Here is an 8,282-nt window from a genome sequence, read left to right as displayed (position 1 = left end):
GATTTAGGAACGCCCAGAGTGCACACTGGCACTCCAGATTAAATTTACGAACACACCCGAAATCGTTAAATGCCTGGCTAGTAATTTGTTATGTTAGCAAGAAGTTGCATAGCAACAGCATCAACTTCCGGCAGACAGGAAGTGGAAATAGAAGCTGCGTTGTGGAAATAGCAGTCGGACTGGCTGTCTCGTAGTGCTAGTACGCTCAACTGAAACGATAATGTTCGTTTACAGTATATTACAATGAACTTATAGTATGTCGTATATACTCATTAAGTATGTAGTATACAGTATGAAAGGAATGGGTATTTGAACACAGCTTGTGTTTCTCGTTCATTCCTAATCAGTTGCTTGTTCCACTTCCCACTCTCTTGAAGTCACATGACAAAGTTACCAACACCCACTTCATAAATATGGAAGTAATAAAGATGGGTACAAGATTTAGAACATGGTTCTGAATTTCCCTCCCTAGCCCTACGAAAAAGCATAAAGTTCTCTTCAAATGAAGCATGCTGATGTTGTGGTGAATATCTCAAATTATACATTAGCCTGTTATAACCAAGCAATTCATCTGTCTATGTGTCATATTTACCTCTCTATCTCCCTCTCTTTTCTATGATTTCAGATTATGTGGTGGAAAATTTGCCCTCTCCCCTGCCAGAAAGGGCCGTCTACGGCTTTGTTCTGTTCCTTGGCTCACAAGTTGGCTTCTGTAAATCACAATTGTGTGACTTTTGAGTTTAGGCTGTGTCGATGACTGAAGTTGGGATTGGAATGTGACGGAAGATGGCAGAACCTGAGGTTTTGTTTGAAACTGCTAGTGAGTCTGGTGAAGCTAATAGTACAGAAAGTGAGAATGAGTGGGTTACATTGGCGAGGAAAAAGAGAAACGAGAATTAAAGCCATGTTGGAAAACAGGAAACCAGTAGACTCGTTTTTAGTCGGAGTCAGGGTTTTGGATCAATGCTATTTATCTGTTTAACGTCTCCAGGGAAATCTGGAATGGGTTGGGGGAAAGTGTGGAGTCGGTGAGAGTCACAAGAAGTGGTCTTATTTAGATTTTTTGTGTGTCTGCGGAGCAGAAGAAGCATGACTCAAAAAGATATTGGAGTGGAATCTTTCCTGCATGGATTTTCATAGCAGGGCGCCTATCAAGGGGGTTATTTCTGGGGTGGCGCAAGAAGTAAAGGCAGAGGATATAACTGAAGACATTGATAGAGTGGTTGGTGCACATCGACTGACCTGTATGGTGGACGGAGAAAATAAATTAACTTCATCCATGCTACTGTTCTTTGATGAAGAGTCTCTCCCTTAACATATAAAGTTAGGATTCATGCGATACACTGTAAGAGCTTTTGTGCACAAGTGTCATAAATGTAAAAGATTTGATCATGTGTCAAGTGTGTGCAGAAGGGAAAAAGATCATATGCCAGATGAAGGGAAATGCTACAACTGTGCAGGTGAACATGCGCCTGAATTCTTGGAGTGCCCTGAGGGAGAATGAGGTGGCAAGGTTAAGGAGTGTCCAGCATGTCTTCTATCTGGAGGCGGTGAGAAGATTGGACGGAACGAGTGGCGGGGAAGAAGCAATGGTATTAGAGCCACCACGACCAGTGAAGGTTTCTCATCAACCGAGGGATAGTGGAATGCTACATGTTAAAAAGGTGGACTTTGTATTTTGTATTGCAATGGTCATAAATTGTACAGCACAAGCGGAGAAGAATTTGAAGAAAATTGGAATCATTGTGAATGCCGCTGAACGTTTTTTGGGTCTCCGTGATTTCACAGCCGAGGCCATGCAAGAAATCCTGTCGGTGAATGTACCACCTGAGCCTGTGTAAGGATGTATTTTGTAGTGGACTGTGATTGAAGAAGTGTGATGGGTTTCCTTAGTTGACATGTTTATTTTGTATGACGTCGTTTTCCCCCTTTCCCAAAATGTTTTTTTTATTCAATACCCCGTCCAGCTGGTGGCGGTAATGCACCATTAACATTGGATGCCAACCGCCTTTAAACCCGATCGAAGAAGACTGAAGTTGGAGATTCAATGCCATATTATTCTCTGTAGACTATGTGTAAAAGCCAAATGTGCTCTCAAATGGAGTGTGTTAGTCTGACTTTTCAATGCACTTTATGTTTTTACCAATTTTCTACTCCTTCCCCGTATCACTGCAGCATGCTGTGGTAGCCATGCTGAGTAAGTGTTCTTTGAATTCTAAATTAATCACTGACAGTGTCAGGAGCAAAGCACCCCCACATTATCACACCTCCTCCTCTATGCTTCACTGTGGGAACCACACATCATCCGTTTACCTACTCTGCATCTCACAAAGACACAGTGGTTGGAACCAAAAATCTCAAATTTGGACTCATCAGACCAAAGGACAGATTTCCACCGGTCTAATGTCCATTGCTCGTGTTTCTTGGCCCAAGCAAGTATCTTCTTATTATTGGTGTCCTTTAGTAGTGGTTGCAGCAATTCAATCATGAAGGCCTGATTCACACAGTTTCCTCTGAACAGTTGATCTTGAGATGTGTCTGTTACTTGAACTCTGTGAAGCATTTATTTGGGCTGCAATTTCTGAGGCTGGTAACTCTAATGAACTTATTCTCTGCAGCAGAGGTAACTCTGGGTCTTCCTTTCCTGTGGTGGTCCTCATGAGAGCTAGTTTCATCATAGCGCTTGATGGTTTTTGTGACTGCACTGTCAAAGTTCTTGAAATTTTCCGGATTGACTGACGTTCATGTCTTCAAGTAATGATGGACTGTCGTTTCTCTTTGCTTATTTGAGCTGTTCTTGCCATAATATGGACTTGGTCTTTTACCAAATAGGGCTATCTTCTGTATACCCCCTACCTTGTCACAACACAACTGATTGGCTCAAACGCATTAAGAAGGAAAGAAATTTCACAAATTAACTTTTAACAAGGCACACCTGTTAATTCAAATGCATTCAAGGTGACTACCTCACCTTTTTGAGTTTGAGAGAATGCCAAGAGTGTGCAAAGCTGTCATCAAGGCAAAGGGTGGCTACTTTGAAGAATCTCAAATATAAACTATATTTTGATTTATTTAACACGTTTTTGGTTACCACATGATTCCATATGAGTTATTTCAAAGTTTTGATGTCCTTACTATTGTTCTACAATGTAGCAAATAGTAAAGAAAAACCCTTGAATGAGTAGGTATGTCCAAACTTTTGATTGGTACTGTATTTGATAGACCCAAAGTATCAGATCACACCATGTAAAGGAACAACCTCTAATAATTTTTTTCTCAATAAAATGCAACTAACTGGATTTATGTAAACATTAGATTATTCAAATATGTAATACAAATCTCCAACTGATTTTTGTTTTATTTTATAGCGCTATATACAGTGCATTTGGAAAGTATTCAGACCCCTTGACTTTTTCCACATTTTATTACATCACAGCCTTATTCTAAAATTGATGAAATAGTTTTCCCCCCCTCATCAATCTACACACAATATCCCATAATTAAAAAGCGAAAACAGGTTTTTAGACATTTTGTGCAAATAAAATAAAAAATACAAAACAGAAATATCATATTTACATAAGTATTCAGACCCTTTGCTATTAGAATCGAAATTTAGCTCAGGTGCATCCTGTTTCCGTTGATCATCCTTGAGATGTTTCTACAACTTGATTGGAGTCCACCTGTGGTAAATTAAATTGATTGAACATGATTTGTAAAGGCACACACCTGTCTATATAAGGTCCCACAGTTGACAGTGCATGTCAGAGCAAAAACCAAGCCATGAGGTCGAAAGAATTGTCCGTAGAGCTCCGAGGCAGGATTGTGTCGAGACACAGATCTGAGGAATGGTACCAAAAAATGTCTGCATCGTTGAAGGTCCCCAAGAACACAGTGGCCTTCCATTCTTAAATGGAAGAAGTTTGGAATCACCAAAGCTCTTCCTAGAGCTGGCCGCCCTGCCAAACTGAGCAATTGGGGGACATCGCAGGAGTGGCTTCAGGACAAGTCTCGGAACGTCCTTGAGTGGCCCAGCCAGAGTCCTGACTTGAACCTGATCAAACATCTCTGGAGAGACCTGAAAATAGCTGTGCAGCGACGCTCCCCATCCAACCTGACAGAGCTTGAGAGAAGAATGGGATAAACTCCCCAAATACAGGTGTGCCACACTTGTAGCGTCATACCCAAGAAGAATCGAGGCTGTAATCTCTGCCAAAGGTGCTTCAACGAGGTTCTCTAATATCTGTTTCTCTGAATCTAGTCACCTCGACTGTAACCTGTAGCCCACCTTATTGTCTTGAAAAGATGTCTGTGCCAGAGGTCAGAGGATGGATGACTGCCAGAAGAGGGCCATACCCAGATTAAAGGATGTCTCCATCAGTGAAGTGAACATAATTTTCTATTTATCACCTCAATGACAACAGATTTTTCACATTCCGTTGGAAGAACATTTTATTTTATTTCTTTATTTCATCTTTATTTAACCAGGTAGGCCAGTTGAGAACAAGTTCTCATTTACAACTGCGACCTGGCCAAGATAAAGCAAAGCAGTGCGACAAAAACAACAACACAGAGTTACACATTAACAAACGTACAGTCAAAAACACAATAGAAAACTCTATGTACAGTGTGTACAAATGTAGAAGAGTAGGGAGGGAAGGCAATAAATAGGCCATAGAGGTGAAATAATTACAATTTAGCTGGAGTGATAGATGTGGAGATGATGATGTGCAAGTAGAGATACTGGGGTGCAAAAGAGCAAGAGGATAAATAACAATATGGGGATGAGGTAGTTGGGTGTGCTATTTACAGATTGGCTGTGTACAGGTACAGTGATCGGTAAGCTGCTCTGACAGCTGATGCTTAAAGTTAGAGAGGGAGATATAAGACTCCAGCTTCAGTGATTTTTGCAATTCGTTCCAGTCATTTGCAGCAGAGAACTGAAAGGAAAGGCGGCCAAAGGAAGTGTTGGCTTTGGGGATGACCAGTGAAATATACCTGCTGGAGCGCGTGCTACAGGTGGGTGTTGCTATGGTGACCAGTGAGCTGAGATAAGGCGGGGCTTTACCTAGCAAAGACTTACAGATGACCTGGACCCAGTGGTGTTTGGCGACGAATATGTAGCGAGGGCCAGCCAACGAGATCATACAGGTCGCAGTGGTGGGTAGTATACGGGGCTTTGGTGACAAAACGGATGGCACTGACATAGACTACATCCAGTTTGTTGAGTAGGGTATTGGAGGCTATTTTGTAAATGATATCGCCGATGTCAAGGATCGGGAGAATAGTCCGTTTTACGAGGGTATGTTTGGCAGCATGAGTGAAGGAGGAAATAGGAAGCCGATTCTAGATTTAATTTGGATTGAAGATGCTTAATGTGAGTCTGGAAGGAGAGTTTACAGTCTAACCAGACACCTAGGTATTTGTAGTTGTCCACATATTCTAAGTCAGAACCGTCCAGAGTAGTGATGCTAGTCTGGCTGGCAGGTGCGGGCATACGGCACTAAGAAGTATGGCATTACCTCAGTGAGGATGCTCACTAAGAAAATTAACAAATAGCTGATGCTGTTTTATATGCACTGCAATGATAATTGCTTGACATAAGTGTGGTGTGTCATATGATACTTATTTAGTATTTGTCGAGCACTATCACTTTCAAGGGGTCCCCTTACTATTGTAAATGTCTTACAAATTATTTCCTTTTTACATTTTGTTTGGGAATATGAATGACTTCAGCCTTGATTCACAAGTTGTCTGAAAATAATCTAAGAAGCTCCTCAAGAAGAAGGTTCCTTAGAAAGTTATTTAATGCAATTCCTGAACATTTATCACCAACTTCACACATTTTCATTTTAGTAAGTTCATTATCCTCTCACCAACTTAGGTTTCATAATAATGTCTATTAAAACCATGTGAACTGATCTTAATTATTATATTTGTACGTTTTGGTTTAACTTAAATAGTACTTCTGTGGATATGCATTTCTCAGAGAAAAGTCAGTTGTCTTGTCTTATCTTGCTATCTTTCTCACTCCCACTATTTTCTGTCTATAGTCCACTCAACACCTGTCAAAGGTAACTGGAAGTATAGCACAAATGTAAATTCTATATGCAAAATGTTTCAATATGCTGCTGAGCTGAGGGTAGACAACCAATTTACCTCTATTTGCTGCATATTTTGTTTTGTTAATTTAGCATTTTAACATTGTTTATTATAGTTCAACACTGTTGATCAATTGTATTAATCCTGCAACATACCTGTACGTTATAATTGTCCACCATCCACTGTGTTGAGCCAGTGGTCTTATTTGAAAGCTCAGGGCAAGCAGAAGGCAGTTTTGTCACCATAACTGGCATCTCTCCTCACCGTGGGAATTTACGGAGGTTTTAGATGCACCTTTTCCATCACTTGTGACAGGACAAAGATCTGACTTGTATATGAACCCTGGGAAGTGAGGTGACCTGACCACAGCAGCTCGCACATCATTTGCTCTTCAACCTCTTGTGATAATCCGTCATCACAGCCCCTCGACTAACTAATGAAAATGCAGATAGAAAATGTTGTGTAATGGAACATGTAAAATTAGTGGTGCTGTGTGGAACGAGATTAATTAGTCTTATATTTATCCAATGACTGTATTAGTATTAATCAGTCAAAAATATGAGATCAACAACTTCTCGATTTTATAATGCTTAAGCCTTTGGGTGATGTAAATCAAGCATTGTGCCTGTGCTTCTACAGTATGATGTGCTCTTTTCAGTTGGGGTGAGGTCAGTAGGTTTATGACCTCCTGAACTCGTCAGACTGCAAGTGAAATGGTCACAGCACTATCTTCTCATCTTCAGGATTTCGCTGAGACACCTCAATCAGTCTGCTGCCCACCTCAGTGACCTAGCCACCCACTGGGGACTGACAAACCCTATCCCCATCCCCTCTCCCCTGGCCTGTCCCAGCCAGCCCACCAGACGGGTCAGCCGGCCACCTCAGCCAGGCTGCACAGATAAACCATCATAAACAAACAAGAGGTTGGGATCAGATGGCTGGCCAGTGTTTAACCTCTGGAGGGCCACCAGTTCCTGCTGCCCTGTTTGTAAGCCAAGCTGGACCTGATGATGGAGAGCCCTGGCACTATACCGTACCCTGTGTGTGTTCGTGTGGGGGGCGGGAGTCAGGGTTTAGGAGTAACTGATTACATGTAATCTGACTACAAAACAATTACTGATTACTTTTAAATTCAGAATGGATGTTTGCCAAAAAACATGACATCTTTCTGTTTTCTCAATGAAATTCAATTCAGCATTAAAAAAAGCCACAAGTTTAAGTTTGTTCCAGCTGAGCGAGTCTGACCGCAAGTCAGAGACAACTATGATGACACACCAAATGCGTTGGTTGGATCCTTTTTGTCTTATTTAAATGCCTTTTGGAAAGTAATCCAAAAATAACTGAAAGTCATCAGATTACATTACTGAGTTTGGGTAATCAAAAAGTAATGTTACTGATTACAATTTTTGACAGGTAACTAGTAATGAACGGATTACATGTAGAAAATAGCCTACCCAACCCTAGAGGGAGTGGATGGTGCCGGTCGTTTGAGGGCTAAACTTGCCCCCAGGCTCAACCTCAGCCCAGGCTTTGATCACTGGACCCAGTGTCATTAGGAGTGATTAGGAAGTGACCAATTCGACTTATTTCCAATGGTTTTCCAGCTGTTTTCTGATCTCTCTGAGTTCCCGGGAAATAGTAAATGGTGGACCATTATGTTTAGAAGATCCCATATAAGATCACAACTTTGGTCACCTTAAATGGATGAGGTTTGGGGTGTTTATACTCTTTTTCTGCCATTGAAATTCACAATATGATTCATGAGATGTTATTTTATATGTACTGAAAGAGTCAGTTGATTTGCACTGACATACAGTATGCCTGACCTTTATGACCCATTTTCCTTTTACTTGTCAGGGTTCATTGGGTCTGTCTCAATGGGTCTGTCTCTTCCCCTTGTAGCATGAGCCTGTACTGGCACGGCCTTCTATGACCTCAAACCCTACATGTTGATAGCTTCATGCAACCTTATTCCATTTTCCCTTGTTTTGCATACACTGTACTGTCACTTTCAAGCATTTTAGAGTATTGGTCAGCCAATATTAAATCATTTATATTCACTGTTGTTTTTGCTTAGGAGTAGGTTACTGACTAGGAGTAATGTGATAGCAAATACCTCAATGAACATGTGAATTGATCCTGAACAAAAGTATAAGTCCACATCCACAAGAAGGGTAGGAAAA

At 41.1% G+C, this 8,282-nt stretch overlaps 1 long non-coding RNA gene across 1 annotated transcript; it reads left to right on the top strand.

The window, feature by feature from the left end:
* Positions 1 to 276: 276 nt before the first annotated feature.
* LOC115148759 (uncharacterized) lies at positions 277 to 1,939 on the top strand. The gene is made up of 2 exons (XR_003866750.1): positions 277 to 523; positions 626 to 1,939. It is a non-coding gene; the product is annotated as an uncharacterized LOC115148759 (long non-coding RNA).
* Positions 1,940 to 8,282: the final 6,343 nt, after the last annotated feature.

Source organism: Salmo trutta, chromosome 15, assembly GCF_901001165.1.
Source record: "Salmo trutta chromosome 15, fSalTru1.1, whole genome shotgun sequence".
Taxonomy (NCBI): Eukaryota; Metazoa; Chordata; class Actinopteri; order Salmoniformes; family Salmonidae; genus Salmo; species Salmo trutta.
The sequence above is the reverse complement of the archived record's forward strand: the minus strand, read 5'-3'. Positions and strand labels throughout refer to the sequence as shown.